Here is a 17,887-nt window from a genome sequence, read left to right as displayed (position 1 = left end):
TGTTAAATGTTTCCCAATTGCATTTTAATCTGGTTTGAGCCATACTCAGGAGAGTTGTGACATGAAGTCCATGGATTGCTTGAGTATTTAACAAATCTGTCCTAGACAGTTATGTCTAGGGCAGAGATGTCATGGCATAACATAGACTATGGTAGAAACTGAACCCATGATTTATAACTAACTCCTTCGTGAGGAAATTTCATCCAGTGCAGGTCTGCATCTAACTCCTAGCCCAGAACATTGAGCATGACTTATCCAGGGTCACACATAGCCCATGTGTCAAAGACTGTACTTGAAATATTTCCAAGGCTTGCTCTTAATTCACTATGCCAAGCTGCCTTCATTATAAACTCATAAAAAGGGGTAGCTAGGTCCCATAGTGGATAAAGCACCGACCTTGGAGTCAGGAGTACCTGGTTACAAATCCCGTCTCAGACACTTAATAATTACCTAGCTGTGTGGCCTTGGGCAAGCCACTTAACCCCATTTGCCTTGCAAAAAACCTAAAAAAATAAAATAAAATAAAATCATAAAAATCACAGGACATTAGAACTGAAAGAGACCTTAAAGATGAGTTAATACAACCCTCAGATGAAGAAACTGAGACCCTAGTGAGATGCCTAAAAGGGTGCAACGTCAGAATCTACAGTCAAGTTTTCTTAACTGATTTCTGTGCTCAAATGACTGAAAAATAATTAATTCAGGGTTGAATAAATAAAAGATCCTCAAAATACATGTTGATAGAGGGTCATGAATGGATGGATGGTTGGATAGATGGATGGATGGAAAGATGATTGGATACATCATGGATGGGTGGATGGATCATGGATGAATGGATGGAATAACTGAATACCTCTTATCAGAAGGTAGGTTAAATAGAGCACTGAATTTGGGAGTCAAGATAACTTGAATTCAATCATTGGAAATTATTATGTGCCTTTGGGTAAATCATTTATCCTATGTCAGCATAGTTTTCCTTATCTTTAAAAAAAAGGTTGAATGAGATGATCTTTAAAATCATTTCCAGCTCTAAATGTAAACAACATATTAGTTCCTAAGAAATAATAAGCCTTTCAGAAGGTTTGCTATTGAACTTAAGGAGGTAGTGTTGGAAGCAGTATTGTTCAATATGGCTTATTGTGTAAAATCACACAATTTTATATATTTGATTGACCTTAAATTCAATAACCCTATTTTATAGAAGAGGAAACTGAATATTTAACTTACCCAGGGTCTGTTACTAAGTTAACTGCAAATTCTGAAACAGAACCCAGACTGTTTCCAGTATTCTCATTCCATTGAGTGGTGAAGCAAAGATGGTAATAGGGAAAGGAGGGAAATTGTCAGAAACCAGAATACAGCTTTCAAAATCCCTCTTCCAAGTGTATTTGAATACTTCTCAGACCCAGATTCACAGTGGGGGTCTGAAAGGGAGCAAATAGGGTATTTTTTCTTTCTTTCTCTATTAAATCCCTTGTCTGGAGAGAATAGATAGGTCACCTCCAGAAGCTCTCTCCTCCTTCTCAGTGTCTAAGTTTACCATCAAAGTTGGCTATTTCCTGAACTCGGGTTTGTAACCCAGCTTCTCTCTCCCCCACCTCCACCTCTACCTTCCCCCTCCCTTTTCTGAAAGAATGAAACTGTGGTTTGAGTTTTTTCTCTATGTCTGTGTTTGTGTATGTTTGTGTGTATGTGTGTTTGTGTGTGTGTGTGTGTGTGTGTGTGTGTGTTCTCTTGGGTTTCAGGACTTTTTTTGTTGTTGTTAAGTCTAAGAGTTGACTCCGTGGAAACTGAATGCGTGTATGTGTGTGAAACTGTGAGACATGAAGGAATATGGATAACTGTGTGGTAAGAAGTCTGCCTGTCAGTGAAGTCAAATCCTCTGAATTCCAGCTAATTTGCACCTTTCCACTAAGGGGATATGTGTGTGTGTGTGTGTGTGTGTGTGTGGGTTGGGGGGGGTCAGCTTGGGGAACACAAAGGTCATTTAGCAACTGAAGAAGATGTGTGGGATCCAAAAGAATGGTACCATAATGGAGTGCTATGGAGGTTATGGGAAAAAATAAAAAGGTAAACTCTGGAGCATGGGAGGCCCTAACTTGTGTCTTCCATTTTAAGAAGCAAAGTCCTTGGAGGATCTAGTTAAACTTTTTTTTTTTTTAATGAGGAATCTGAGGTCCAATGAGGAGTCTGAAATGATCAAAATTCACTCAAGCAGCAAGAAACAAAGCCAGGGCTTTTGACCTGAAGTATTATAATGTTTCCATTATGTAAAGAAGGTAGGGAAAGACCACCTTTTATCAGTGGGCTCCACAAGACCCCAGAGTAGGTCCAAGATTATAGAAACCCACCTCTTCCCTCTTACTTTGCTCTTCAACACAATTCCTGTAGGAGCCAGCAATTAGCCAGTTAATAAATATGTATTAAGCCCAGCATTCTGCTAATTGCTAAGGATAAAAAGAAAGGTAAAAGTAAGGTTTTCCTAACTCTCATGGAATCCACAATCAAATGGGAGAGGCAACATGGAAACAACTATATAGACCAACAAGTTATTTAATTAAGGGAAGTCACAAGCATTAATTGGGATCAGGAATCCTTCCCATGAAAGATGAAATTTTTGTTGGAATAGGAAGGAAATCAAGAGACCGGGGAAAAAAAGGAGATGAGAAGGGGTCATATTCCAGGCCTGGGAAAGAATCAATGAAAATGACTGGAATCTAAAGATATAGGCTTGTAGGAACAGGCAGGAGATCAGTGCCACTAGATCACAGAGTATATGAGGGACAGTAAAAGGTATAAGAAAATTGGAAAGTTAGGAGGGAGCTAGGTTGTGAAGACTGAATGCAAAATAGAGAATTTTATGTTTGTTTCTAGAGGTGATAGGGAGCTACTGGAATTTATCCTGTATTTGTTTTTGTTTGTGTGTGTGTTTGTGTGTGTGTGTGTGTGATATGCTCAGATCTCTACTTCAGGAAGATCAATTTGAGGATGAACTAGAGAATGGAGAGATTCATGGGAGGGAGACCAATTAGAAAGCTATTTCAATGATCCAGGAGTAAAGTGATAAGGATCTGCCCCAAGGTGGTGGCAATGTAGGAGAAGAGATGAGGATGTATATGAGATATGTTACAAAGGACAATTGGGCAATAAATTGAAAATGGAGTGTGAGAGTGAATAAGGAGTTGAGGTTGAGACCCTAGTGGTACCTCAATAGTAATTATGAAGTCCAGAAGAGGGGGAGATTTGGGTCAAAAGAGGATATTTAGTTTGGACATGATGCTGAATTTAAATGCTGAATTTATGACATATACAGTTTGAGATTTCACTTGAAGTTGCAAATAAGGAAGTCAGAATAAGTAGATCTGAGAATTATCAACATAGTCATGATAACTGAAATCCTAGGAGCTGGTGAGATCATCAAATGAAATAGTATAAGACAAAGAAGAGAAGAGGATCCAGGACATGGTTAATGAGTATGACCTGGATAAAGATCCAGCAGAGGATACAGAGAGGGAGAAACAGGCTAAAGTAGCATCATGGAAACCTAGAGAAAAGAGGGTGTCAAGGAGAAGAGGATGATCAACAATTCAAAGGCTTCAGGGGAGGTCACAGAAAATGGGGCCTGAGAAAGGACATTTGATTTGGTAATTAAGAGATCATTAGTAACTTTGGAGATAACAGTTTTGATTGAATGATGAAGTTAGAAATCAGAGTATATGGCAGTTAAAAAGAGAGTGAGAGAAAAGGAAGTGGAGGTACCCAGGGTAGCTGGTCTTCATGAGGAGTTTAGTCCTAAAAAGGGAGGAGAGCTATTGAGGATGGATGAATCCAGGAAACCTTTTGGAGGATAGGCGAACCACAGATATATTTGTTGGCAGAAGGGAAGTAGTCAGTAGACAAGGAGAGACTGAAGATTAAAAAAAAAGAGTGGATATGTTAGAGGCATCCTACTAGAGAAGACAGATTGGAATGAGATCACTTGTGCACATAGAACCTTGGCAAGAAAGGCCTTCTTTTCAAGTAAGACAAGGGTCAAGGAGAAGATAACAAGTCTTCTGAGTGATGTTAGATGGGGGAAAAAGAGGGAACTCTCTATAAAACTCAATGTTTTCAGTTTTATATATAAGAAAGGGTTCTCAGTTGAGAGGACAGGAGCAGAATAATCATGGGAGGTTTGAGGGAGATGATGAAAAAAAGTTTAGAAAAATCACAATTGAATTTACATAGCACGGGGGTGGCAAAGTGGATAGAGCAGCAGCCCTGGAGTCAGGAGTACCTGGGTTCAAATCCAGTCTCAGACACTTAATAATTACCTAGCTGTGTGGCCTTGGGCAAGCCACTTAACTCCATTTGCCTTGCAAAAACCTTGAAAAAAATTTATATAGTACAAATGTGGTGGATCCAGTCAATACATTTTTGTGACTTTTACAAGCTTTGTTCAGTAGCATATGTGTAGTACTAAAAGCAGTAGATGGCAGGAATGACCCAAGGGATGAAAGCTACAGCACCCTCAGGGAAATTGGGAAAAATTTTTGATAACCTCCCATTTCCAGAAATCCCTATTTTCTCTCTTGGTAACTAACCCCTTTCTACTACCACGAAGTGCCCAGAATTTCTTACTGCCTATAAGCTGTTGTCAAAGCTCAAGAAGACCTTAATGGGTCAGAGAATATATATTTCAATAGAACCATCCAGAAGAGGCAAAATATTCCGGAATGAATCTCTATTGGAGGGATTTTAAGTATTAGAAGTAGGCTACAGAGGAATATGTATGGGGGAGGAAGTACCGAAAGGCTTTTTTATCAGTCCTCAGTACATACGAGAGGACATGATTGCCTATCCCATATATAAAGATAATTTTGGCCAGTAGTACTGGTAAAGTCTCATAAAAAGTCTTCACTTCATACAGTTGAAGATGAATGAATTAGATGTAGATGGGTAAAAATCATGTGAGGCAGCTAGGGATGAATAGCCAGAAGAGTAGACCAAGGATGGACATGATTACTGCCTTCAAATATTTGCAGTGCTACTGTGTGAAAGAGGGATTAGGTTTGTTCTTTCTGCTCAGTGCCACAGGACAGAATCAAGAGCTATGGATTTTGACTTGAATTAGGACTAGTGGTTTTTGGATGAAATTTTCCTGTGATGACTTCCTCCCCAAACTCTACCTCATTGGGTTCCAGTTTCTCTGATGCAGTTTTCTGATCAGGGAAATAAAAGATCCCAGACGACTGTAGTCCATCTTTTTCAATATCTAAGACTGCACAAGTTACCATATCCTGATGACTGACTGACCAGATTACTTTCCAGATGTAAATGAAGTAGGGGTCTCATCCAGAAAAGCTAATTACTACCATATTCTTGATGCAGAACTATTTAAGGACAAAGTAAATCTCTACTATTGTTTTATACTCAGTGACTTTCAGATTTGGTTCCAACATGGAACCTGATTTTAAAAGAAATTCGCTTTATAGTTGTACCTATAACAGATTCCATGATAAGAAAACCTTAGTTAAAATGCAAAAAATGTTAAAAAATTGAATAGGATTGCTTTGGAATATCTCAACTTCCCTACAATGCTGTCTGTAAATGGTAGGCTGAATGACCCCTCCTTCAATTACAAAAGAGGAAATTCTCATTTGGGTAGGGATTGGGCTAGATGCATTCTGAGGTTCTTTCTAGTTGATCAGATAATAAGCATTTATTAAGGACCTACTTGTTCCAGTGTAGGAAGCACTGGGGATATAAGGAAAGGTAAACAATAGCTCCTGACCTCCAGGAACTCATAATCTTCCAATTCAGGGATTCTATGATTCTGTCAAATTCCTTTCTCCTGAGACTGAAAAGCTAGAGTTATCAGGAAGACCTGAATTTCAAATTGTACCTCAAATACTAAATAGCTGTGTGACAATAGGTAAATCACTTAGCCTCTGCCTCAGTTTCCTCATCTGTAAAATGAGAACAATAATAGCACCCATTTCCCAGGGTAATTGGGAGGAGCAGTGAGAAGGCCCACAAAGTGAGGCAATTTTAATCCAGTCAATTTAGCAATTTAAAAGTGTATTTAATGGAGAACTCCCACAATTGTAACTAGAATAAAGCTTTGCCTTCTTAGTGCCTCCTGATATTCCTTCCCCTCTTTCTGAGTTTTCTTCACCTCTTTCCACCTTGCCCCTGCTCTATCCTACTGGGGGGTGGGGGTGGGTGGGGGTAGGGAGCAATAGCCTTCCTTTATTGGAAAAGATTAAGGTAGTGCTTCAGATCACACTTTTTGATGGTCAAGTTATTTAAGGGTAAATAGTAGGCCTCTGTTCTGGTGAATTTGGCTCTCCAGCTAGGATCTCTCCCCCTCCACCCCTCAGACCTGTGTAATTCTTAGAGAAATATCAATAAATATGCTTGTTAATCTAATTCTATTTTACTCTTTCTTGAGGTCCAAACCTAACCAGGACAAATTCTACTAAGGTTAGCACATTTATTTATTTCCAACAGGCCTGAATAATGAGGACCTCCCCTCATTTTCCAGAGTCTCTTTCACAATATTCACTCATTTATCATTCAACTCATCCTAGGCCCAGAATAAAATAGCAAAGCTGAGTGGATTAAATTTGACACAGGTGGAGGGAGGGACAGCAAATGGTGCAGGGGATTTGGGGCTGAGACTAAAATTAGGAAGCCTGAGTTCAAATGCAGTCTCAGACACTGCTGATGTGACACTGGACAATCTCTGCCACAGTTTCTTCATTGTAAAATGAGAATAATAGTATAGAGTTGTTGCTAGGATCACTTGAGATATCTGTTACCACAACAACCCAGTTGTTTAGCATGGTACCTATCTCATGGTAAGCACTACATTAATGTTTATTTTAGAACTTTCCAAGATCAGGTTCCCTAGGTGGTTTTCAAGCCAGGTAGCCCCTGATTTTTAAGTGGCTTGCTGAAGGGAATTGAGGCCCCAAGATGGGAAAGGACTTGCCAAAATTTATTGAAGCATTAAATATTTAAAGTTTTGAACTCAGATCCTCTGATTCCAATTCCAGTGACTGTGTTCCTTGGCTTCTGAAGAATTTTCCATTCTCTCCTAAAAGGGGTTGATCTACAGACACTTTCATTCTGCTTCAGGCCTGGAGCAAATTCAAAGTATTCAATTACTTTGAAGTATAAAGTACTTAGTAATGAGGATAGAAGAGAAACTGAAGTTTCAGTTCAAGTTTGGCCACTATGTGTATGGCCTTGGACAATTCACTGGACTTCTACTTTCTATTTTCACATCAGCAAAATGAGGACTAAAATGGTTTAGTCTAATTCCCCCACCCCCACCCCTCCTGACTTTCTTATGAGGATCAAATGGGATAATTATGTAAAAGTGCTTGAGAAATGAGCTACATCATCATCATTACCATGACAATGATCAGGTCTACATCAAACCCTCAAGTCAGACTGGAAGTTATAGAACTTAAGAAGAAAAAAAAAAGAGAGGGAAGATTTGTTTTGTTTTGATGTGACTTTATTTTATTTTTAATTTTGTTGATTCAGTCTTCCTATCTTACCCATCCTGGAAGAACATTCACTCAGGCTGATAGCTTTGACCTGCTCTGACTTCAGCCAGAGCCACTTAGCCTCCCTTTAAGGCAGCTCCATGCTACTCTCACCAACTTGCTCTTACCAAGTTGGTACTGGTCTTGATGGGTAGTGAGGTGATGCAATGACTAGCATATTTGAATTTGGATCCAGAATAGACTTTGACCTCAGATACTTACTAGCTGTTTGAGCTTGGGGAAATCATTTAAACTAACACTTGTCTCAGTTTCCTTGTATGTAAAATATGAACAATTATAGCATCCAGAGTTGTGTGGATCAAATGAGATGATTATTGATAAGTGTTTACGGGGGCAGCTAGGTGGCACAGTGGATGGAGCACCGGCCCTAGAGTCAGTAGGACCTGAGTTCAAATTTGACCTCAGACTTAGCAATTGCCTAGCTGTGTGACCTTGGGCAAGTCACTTAATTCCATTGCCTTAAATAAATAAAATTTTAAAAATGCTTATCACAGTGCCTGTTACAATGTGAGCATTATATAAATGTTACTGTTATTTTATTTTTTCCACATACATGGAAGGATAGTTTTCAACATTCATCTTTTTGAAAGATTTTTCTACCTGTCTCCCTTCCTTCCCTCTTCCCCATGACAGCAAAGATAATAAATGTTATGAAGAGGAGGAGGAGAAGGAGGAGGGAGAGGATACTTGATATTCTAAATGGAAATACGGAACTTTAAATCTCAAACATTTCAACAGATTCAGAATCACCAGTAACCTGAGGTTAGTGGAGTCAGGAGTACCTGGGTTCAAATCAGACACTTGATAATTACCTAGCTGTGTGGCCTTGAGCAAGCCACTTAACCCCATTTCCTTTGCAAAATCCTAAAAAAAAAAAAAAGTTGGACCTAAAGGACAGTTCTAAGGAGAGAATTCTGTCTCAACAAAGACCCCACTTAGTCTTAGTAATTTTCCCTAAGAATTTGCTGGTTCCACCAGCCACCCCTTAACTCATACTCTGGGAGAACAGCCAGTATCAGCCAGTCCTCAGCCCAGTCATTCCATTTTTTAAGTAGGGGGACAGCTCTCAGTCTCTAGGATCAGTCAGTTCCCAGCCCAGCCATTCCATTCCCCTGACTAGGGTGACCCTCTCAGTTCTTTCAACATTTACTAAGCTCCTCCTATATATTCCAGGAACTCCAGATACAAAGATAAAAATAAAAAACATGAGAACAGTCCCTACCCTCAAGGAGCTTATATTCTATACAGTTATAGTCAGTTGTAGAGTTAGAAAATTTCTGCCTCCCTTTATGGTCTCAGGAGGGCAACCTCTAAATATTTATTTCTATTTCACTGTAATACTGTAGACATCTCTACCACCCTGTAGTCATTGCTTGCGTCCCAGTGGAGTAGAAGACAACAAATGCAGCTCTTGTGACCCAAAGTAACAAGATATCCTAGTAGTGCTTTGGGAAAGAGGTCAAAGGAATAGTATCATGCTGGATTGGAATTCAGCTCAAGCTTTTTCTCCCTAGAGTTGTGGGGTAAATGTTTGTGAAATGGACATTAGGCTTGAATGAACTGCCAAACCAAGAACGTTTTTAACATATCTCCTGTACTCCACATACCTATCAGCTACTAAGTAGTAGTCCTGGCATTTCTGTTTTCACCATATCTACCACATCCAGCTTCACTTCAGTCTTATTTTTAAAAATTCTAATCCAAACCTTTTCTTCTGTACAGTTGTCAATAGCATGAACTTCCTCCCTTCAGCCTACACTCCCTTAAAATCATCTTTCATACCCTTATAGAAGCAAATATCCTACATTCTGGTCATGTCACTTCACTACTCAAAAATCTTTAATATCTTTCTACTGTATATCAAGGACAATTAACTGGTACAGTGGATAGAGTGCTGAAACTGGAATGGAAGAACTGAATCTGAACTTCAGACATTTCCTTGCTGTGTGATCCTAGACAAGTAACTGTTTGCCTCAGTTTCCTCATCTGTAAAATGAATTGGAGAAGGAATTGGTAACATCATTCCAATCTCTTAGACAAGAAAATCCCAAATGGGATCATGAAGAGTTAGACCCAAATGAAACAAATGAACACAACATTGTATATCAAATAAAGAATAAACTCCAGATTCAGGTATTCAAAGTTCTTCACAGTTTCTTCAACCTGCCTACTTATAATTTCTATTAAATACTTCCCCTCAAGTTCTCTTCTGAATCCTGTTTAAACTGGACTATTTACTCCTTTTCTTGTCTTGGCCTTCTCATGACCCCTGCAAAACCTGGAATTGTCAATCAGCCAATAAATATTAAGCACTTACTTACTGCACATGCCAGTCACTGAGCTTACTACTGAAGTCCCTTCCTGCCCTTCCTTTAAGATTCCACTCAGGAGACACCTCCTCTATAAAGACCCAACCTAGACACATACACCCAACCCCAGGGTGAAAATGAATTTTGGGGATCACTCTCGATCAATTAATCCATCAGTCAATCCAATCATATAGTCATCTTCTACTACAGTACAATGCGATCTCACTCTTGCTAATATATTAGTTAGCTATATGTCCCTATTTGAATGTAACCCTTTGAGAGAAAGAGGCATGTGGTATATATTTTTAGATCATGTAAGTAGGGGTTTAATATTTCTTGTTTTTTTTTGTTTTGTTTTTTCAGGTTTTTGCTAGGCAATGGGTTTAAGTGGCTTTCCCAAGGCCACACAGCTAGGCAATTATTAAGTGTCTTAGATGGGATGTGAACCCAGATACTCCTGACTCCAAGGCCGGTGCTTTATCCACTGTGCCATCTAGCTGCCCCAGTTTAATATTTCTTTATTGAACAAATCAATATTAAATTAGGCAGTAGTATTAGATGGTCATTTCAGATATGAATGCTATAGGTTCTATAATTCCAAATGTAATCGCTATTAGTTTTTTCTTTTTTTCTTTTTCTTTTTTAGTGGGGAAGAGGAGAAAATAAATGTTAATTGAAAAAAAGTAAATTTAAAGATTGATTTGATATTTCTTTTTTCTTTGCCTCCTTCTCTTTGTCCCTAAGGTTGGCACATGATATCTAGGGAAACTAGGGCATCGCTGTTTAGGGTTTAGATTTGAATTACCATATAATGTCTCATAATAGTGATAGTCAGTGACCCAGTGGTTGAGGGGCAACATTGAGATGGAAATAATACAGAATTTAAAAAATATTTTAGGCACCATCCTAGGTGCCTATATATATAAAATACTATCCTATATATATAAAATACAGAAGGGACTTAAAGAAGAAATTATGGCAGTTTTAAAGGATTTGAAAGGCTATTAGTGGGAAAAGGATTATGCTCCTGCCAAATCCTAAAGGGCAGAAAAGGAATCCCTAGGAGAGAACTGATTTAAAGTTTAGGAAATTTATTTTTTTTAATTTTTAACATTTTATTTCTTTTCCAATTATATAGAATAGTAATATGTGCCCATCATTTTTTGCAAGGCTCTGAATTCTACAATTCTTCCCCTCTCCTCCCTTCCCTCCCCCCAGAAGACTGTCTAACAGTCTCTCCACATTGTTTCTATGCCATACATTAATGCAAATTGGATGTTATAAGAGTAAACATAAGAATAAACATAACCCCCCCCAAGGAGATGGAAAACCTCAAGAATATAGAAAGAGAGGAAAAAAAATGTACTTTAGTCTGTATTCAGATTTCAATGGCTCTGTCTCTGGGGTGAGTTGCTTTCTTTATCGTAAGTCCACCAGAGAAGTTGCCTCAATATTTTTCCCTCAGTTGCTATTACTACCTGTCCTCTACTCTATTTCTCCCACTCTCATTTATTCTATTCTCTCTCTCCTTTCATCCTGGCTCTGTCCAAAAGTGTGTTGCATCTGAGTATCCCCTCCCTCGATCTTCCCTCTCTTCTATCACCTATTCTGCCTTTCGCTCCCCCCATTCCCCTTTATCCCATCCCTTTCCACCCATCCTTCTCTAGGGCAAGACAGATTTCCTCACCCTATTAAATATGTATGTCATTTCCTCCCTGAGCCATTTCTGATGAGAATGAAGGCTCATTCAATTCCCCCTTGCCTTCCCTCCTTCCCCTCCATTGAAAAAACTTTTTCTTGACTCTTATGTGAAATCTCTCAGCTTCTTCTTCATCTCCTTTTTCCTTCCTCTCAGTACTTTCCCCCATTGCCCATTGACTCCATCCTGTTACCACATCATACCATTTTATTCCACTCATTCCTATATCCTGTCTATATACTCCTTCTAACTGCTCTTATAAATGAGAAAGTTCATGAGTTATCAATATAAAGTCCTCTGTTTCATTGAAAGTCCATCTTTTCCCCTGAAAGAGAATGTTCAGTTTTGCTGGGTAGTTGATTCTCGGTTGACCTTTTGCCTTCCAGAATATCATATTCCAATCCCTACAAGCCCTTAATGTAGATGCTGCCAGATCCCGTGTTATCCTGACTATGGAGCCTCAGTAGTTAAACTGTCTGTTTCTGGCAGCTTTTAGAATTTCTCTTTGACTTGGGAGTTTTGGAATTTCCCTATAATATTCCTGGAAGGTTTTCTTTTGGGATATCTTTCAGGGGGTTACCTGTGAATTCTCTCGATTTCTATTTTACCCTCAGCTTCTAGGATCTCAGGACAATTTTGCTGTGTTATTTCTTGGAAAATGAAGTCTAGGCTCTTCTCCTGGTCATGGTTTTCAGATAGTCCAATAATTTTTAAATTATTTCTTCTGGATCTGTTTTCATGATCAGTTGTTTTTCTAATGAAATATTTCATATTTTCTTCTAATTTTTGGCTTTTTTTTCTAAGAGTTTTATTTCTTCCTGCTTTCTTGCAAAGCACCAGCTTCTTTTAGTTCCATTTTGCATTTGAAGGAGTTATTTTCTTCAGAGAGCTTTTTTATCATCTTTTCCAGCTAGCCAGTTCTGCTTTTTAAGTCATTCATCTTCCTATTTGCCTTTTATTTTGCTTTTTTCCATTAGGCCTAAACTGGTTTTTAACATATTATTTCCATCAGTATTTTTTTTGTATGCCTTTCACCAAGCTTTTGATATGGTTTTCATGATTTTTCTGTACTGCTCTCATTTCTCCTACCAGTTTTTCCTCCTCCTTAATTGCTTTTCAAAGGCTTTTTTTTGAGATCATTCATAGTCTGAGACCATTTTCCATTGCTCTTCGAGGTTTTGGATACAGAAGCTTCCATTTTGTCATCATCTGAGTATGTGTTTTGATCTTCCATGGGACTGAAGTAATTCTCAATGGTCAGATTCTTCTTTTTCTGTTGTTTACTCATTTCCTCAACCCAAGGCTAATTTACAAAGCTTTGGGGTTGTTTTTGGGGGGACGTCCCACTGGAACCTTTATTCCTCTAAGGTCTTAGGCTCTCTAGCCTATGCTTTGATATGGAGATGGCCCAGTACTTCCCTCTGCCCTGGAGCTATAAGGAGGGATGCAGGTATCTTAGTATGGAAGCCCAAATGGCAATATATGAGTATAGGCAAGCAGAGCAGGGAAATCTCTACAGACTCCCCTTACTGTCTCTGGGGGCGCAGGCTGCTTTCTCCAGAATCTTGCTACAGGTTCTGTGGCCACGCTCCTCCTTCCACACTCACCCAGGTGCAGCAGAGTTTTCTCACTGCCCCTTCAAGATGTTGTGGGTGACCTCTGGGCTATGCTGGGCTTTGCTGGGCTATGCTGGGCTACCCAGTGGCTTTTTTCCAACCCCTAGTCCTGGTGAAGCACACCTTTCCAGCGGAACTTCTAAGTTATCTTGGACTGGGAAAATGTATTACTCAGTCTTTCTGTGGGTTCTGCCCCACTAAATTTTGGATAGAGCCATCCTTTGTTGGTTTTGGGGGGGTTTGGGGATCAGAGTTCTCCTAGGAATGCTTTCTAACAATACCAGCTATATGTCATGGTTTAGAAAGCTAAGGAGTTTCATATTTAGTTTTTACCATAAGGACTACTTCAAGAGGGACTTGGTTGCTCTTTTCCTGTAGCTCTTCAAGCAGAGACCAGGTAATCCATTACTCCAGGATATCATAGAGGAATTCTTGTTCAGATACAGGTTAGATTCAATGACCTTTGCAGTTTACAGATTCTATGATTCTATGATTCTATAACTGAAGTTCCTGGCTCTGACAGTTTCTAGCCATAAAGCCTTGGGTAAGTCACTTTTACCCTTTGGGTTTCCCCAGTTATAAAATTTGTTTTTAGATTATTTAGATTATTTAATATTCTTTCTTTTTACCCTAAGGGCTAGTTCTGACTACCTGGTAACACTTTTGAACTGTTTTTCAATTTTGATGATGATCAAATAAAACATCCTTTCCAAAAATAATTCTACAGCAGATATAACTCATAGGGGCTACCTGGACCTAATCATACAAAGGGTGAGCGCAGATTCTTTCTGTCTTTCTCCCAGCTTCTGCTAAAGCCTGCCTCACTCCTTCCCTGGGCTGGGATTTTGTTCTTTACCATCAACCCAAGGCTGCTTTGAAACCACTCCCTGGGCTAACCACCATACTCATCAATGACTAATGGCTATTTCTCCCTATAGAGTTTACTGGTTCTTCCCTATTCCTGGGAGATGAGGAAAAGAAGAGTGGGGCTATCAACTGCCTATATTCCCCTTTTGAAGATATATGTGCCTGTATGTCAGGTGCAGAGATGGTTTATCAGTCACCAACAAAACCCATATACATTTACAAACATTGAATCCTGAATGCAGAAAATTGTCTCACTTAGCAGAAGTCTGGTATATTCAAGGAGATAGCTAGTAGGAAGAAAGGTAATTGCTTGTATTGTTGTTAGTAAAAGAGGAAATAAGTTCATATTGAAAATAAATCTGGATTGTAGTCCTTTGCATGTTAAAGATCTAGTTATAGGATCTTGGAATGTATGTCATTTAACTTTTGTGGGCCTCAGTTTCTTAATCTGAAACATGGGTACAGCAATATTTAGCTATTTCATAGGATTTAAACTATTTCATGGGATTTATAGGGAAGACATAGTGAAAATAAAGTATAGAATTGCTTTATAAACTATTAAAAGCACAATATAAAATCAGGGGCTGCTAAGTGGCATAGTAGATAGAGCACTGGAGTCAGGAGTACCTGAATTCAAATCTGACCTCAGACACTTAATAGTTACCTAGCTGTGTGGCCTTCGGCAAGCCACTTAACCCCATTGGCCTTGCAAAAACCTAAAAAATATAAAAGTAAGCAAAACGTAATATATAACAAAGAGTCTTGGACCTGCTATACACTTCAAATCTCTGGTTTTATCCTTTTTTCAAATGAGTGGATTGAATTGGATATTCAGTTCTAATACCAGATGATTCTACAATAAATCATTGAATCAGCCTTCAGATTACAAAAGGAATCACACTAGAATATATTTGAAGAGCAACCTCTTTTGTGCATTTAAAGCAGCATTTTATTGATAAAAAGGTTTGATTTACAATCAGTAACACTGAAGGTTAACTCAAAGTACAGTTATTTACTCCATTGGTAAACAAATAATGCCAGGAGGCCTAGAAGAAAGCTCCTGACATGTTTGGTTGAGTCTTTGTAGAATTTATCCAAAGATGAGAATTGCACAGGATAAGAATATGTGGATTGATTACAAACTGCATTCACTGTTGAAGGTTGTTTACAAGTTGATGAGATTAAAGCATCATCAATATATTGAAGAAAGGTTTCATGGGATAGCCAAATGGATCACTGGTTCTGGGAGGGGATCTGATTTCAAATATTACTGCTAATAACACTACCTTATATAACCTTGAAGTCACTTACCCTCCTTCCTGGATCTCAATTTCTTCAACTCACAAGCAAGTGATGGGATGAGAATGGTCTCTGAGGTCCCTTCTGGCTTTAAATCTATAATGATCTATACTTCTAAGTATTATTTAACATGAGACTCTTTCAATTTCTATAGCTGAACCCCCAATATCTTTAGGGCTGAGGCTACCCTACCAGTTCTATAGAGGCCTCAGAAGAATTTTATCAGAGGTCCTTAATTTTGCTCTTGAAAAGACAAGAAAACAATCAAATTCAAAGCATTGTGGATTCCACCTCATTTCTTACACACATCCTCAAGGATTAAGAAATATTTTAAAAAGGCATTAATTTGGTTTTTTTTTAATATAGCTTCATATCAGTAGCAGAAAAGATTTCCCTCCCTTATTTTTCAGATACACACATGTTTTCTGTGGGTGTTAAATTTTCAATCAAGTTTGAAGCAAGCTGGTATATCTTTTAAGGGATCATACTTAGAAAGTACCTGTCCTAGAGTATCAAGGCAAGGAGGGTTCCAACTGAGGTCATCTCATCTACTATGCCATCTGGCTCCTTAAAAGTATGGTCTTTTGGGGCAGCTAGGTGGTCCCATGGGGTGGCCAGGTGGCGCAGTGGATAGAGTACCAGGCCTGGAGTCAGGAGTACCTGAGTTCGAGTTCGGCTTCAGACACTTAATAACTGCTTAGCTGTGTGGCCTTGGGCAAGCCACTTAACCCCATTTGCCTTGCAAACCACCACCACCACCACCACCACCACCACCACCACCACCACCAAAAAAAATATGGTCTTTTTTTCTTTCTATTTTCATCTCCAATACTTAAGAGTGCTAGATGTTTAATAATACTTTATAATTGATTGTTTTGTCTGATGATTATAATGATAATGATAACATTAGTCAATAACATTTATTGCTTTCAACAAAACTACCCAGTGAGGTAGGTATTATAAGCATTATTCCCTCATCAGGACTATAGCCCTCTCCTTTTTCCATCGGTTGCTCTTATATGGACATGAGCAAGGATGATATCCCCATAAGGAGCCTATCAGGGCAAGGCCATTGGGAAGCATCACAATGCCTCTGTTGCCTATAAGAGAGACAAGGGTGCACCCTGACTCAGAAGCCCACACACCTACCACCAGGTTACAGGTTGGCTGGCTCAAGCCCACAGTGGTGCTCCCCCTGCTGTGAACCATAAATTAAAAGATCTTAACCTTAACCACAACCATACTCAAAAATGGCAAGCTATAGAAACAGCAGGAGCCGGAGTAGGAGCAGATTTCGACGCCAGAAAAGAGGAAGAAGCAGAGCTCAAGGCAAAGAGCCAAAACAGGGGAAAAGCGGCAAGAAGAAGAGAAGAGGGAAAGGAAAATCAAATTTGAAAAAGAAAGGTAATACTGGTTTACATTCACTTAAATTTTCCTTACAGCCTTCTTCTCAAAAATGCAGAGACAAGATGCTCCGAGTTTCTTCTAGTTTAAAATTTAAACCTCCCTTTCATTCCTCTCAGGGCGTCGCAGTGGTTCTGGCAAGAGACAAAAATCCCAAGAGAGCAAATAGCAAAACTCCATCTGAACTCCTGCTTGAGAATTTTACCAAATCCATCCGGATCTTCTGATCATCCTGAAACAAACAGCAAAATCATTTCCATCAAGATGCATACCTATGGTCACTGCCACAAGACAACAGGAGCCTACTACTGAACAATGCCACCTGCCAATAAAGTCTGAAAATTCAATCTTTTGACCTTATCTGATTTCCTTGGCTCATGGGATAGGGAGAGAGGGGCCTACAAAAGGGGAAGATTCAAAATCCTTGGGGAAGAGATGACCATGGGAGGGGAAGAAGAGGAAGGTTCAGAAATAAAATGTCGTCCTTTATTCCCACTTGCCCAACTTTATTGAATAATCAATAAACATTTAATGCCTAAATTTCAGGCACCATGCTGGGGATTAAAGAGGCAAAAAACAAATCTCTGCCCTTGAGAAGCTTTACAAGATGATGCGGATACAAAACTTACAGTCAAATATATATACAAAGCAAATTTTATATACAGGACATAAATGACAAACTAGATAAATTTACCATCTCAGGCCATCTCAAGCTAACAAAAGTTGCCATATATGCCCGGGATTGTTTTGTTTCTTTTATACAGGGACCCAATAAAACAAAAAATCAGCTATATCCTGAGTCAATTTCCCCCTCTGGACTCCCTTCAAGGAAAATGGAAGATCACTGAAGGCTTATCTGATCAGATTTTGGATGTGTCATTAATGGTACACCTCAAAACAGCAACTCTGTCAAGTTTGCCTCACAACATCTTTAAATAGTTTTTAGACCTAATCTTTATGTGTATTTTAGCTTGGGGGAGGCAGGGTAGGAGGAGCAAAACACAAAAACGTTATCTGAAATTTAGTAGGTTCCAGATAAGGTCCTAAGGAGCATGAATCAATTCAGCTGATTTTTGTTGGATTTATTTTCCTGAAAATCCAGATAAATGTAGTGATGACCTTCTGGAACTGTTT

At 38.9% G+C, this 17,887-nt stretch overlaps 1 long non-coding RNA gene across 2 annotated transcripts; it reads left to right on the top strand.

Moving 5' to 3' along the window:
- The first annotated feature begins 13,712 nt into the window (after positions 1 to 13,712).
- Positions 13,713 to 17,100, top strand: LOC141495262 (uncharacterized). Of its 2 annotated transcripts, XR_012470713.1 has the most exons (4): positions 13,713 to 13,727; positions 13,819 to 13,954; positions 16,331 to 16,753; positions 16,873 to 17,100. It is a non-coding gene; the product is annotated as an uncharacterized LOC141495262 (long non-coding RNA). The 2 variants fall into 2 exon arrangements; XR_012470712.1 differs by lacking the exon at positions 13,819 to 13,954.
- The last annotated feature ends 787 nt before the right edge of the window (positions 17,101 to 17,887 follow it).

The sequence above is a fragment of the Macrotis lagotis genome, chromosome 8 (genome assembly GCF_037893015.1).
Source record: "Macrotis lagotis isolate mMagLag1 chromosome 8, bilby.v1.9.chrom.fasta, whole genome shotgun sequence".
Lineage (NCBI taxonomy): Eukaryota > Metazoa > Chordata > Mammalia > Peramelemorphia > Peramelidae > Macrotis > Macrotis lagotis.
This window is presented reverse-complemented; position numbering and strand designations above follow the sequence as displayed.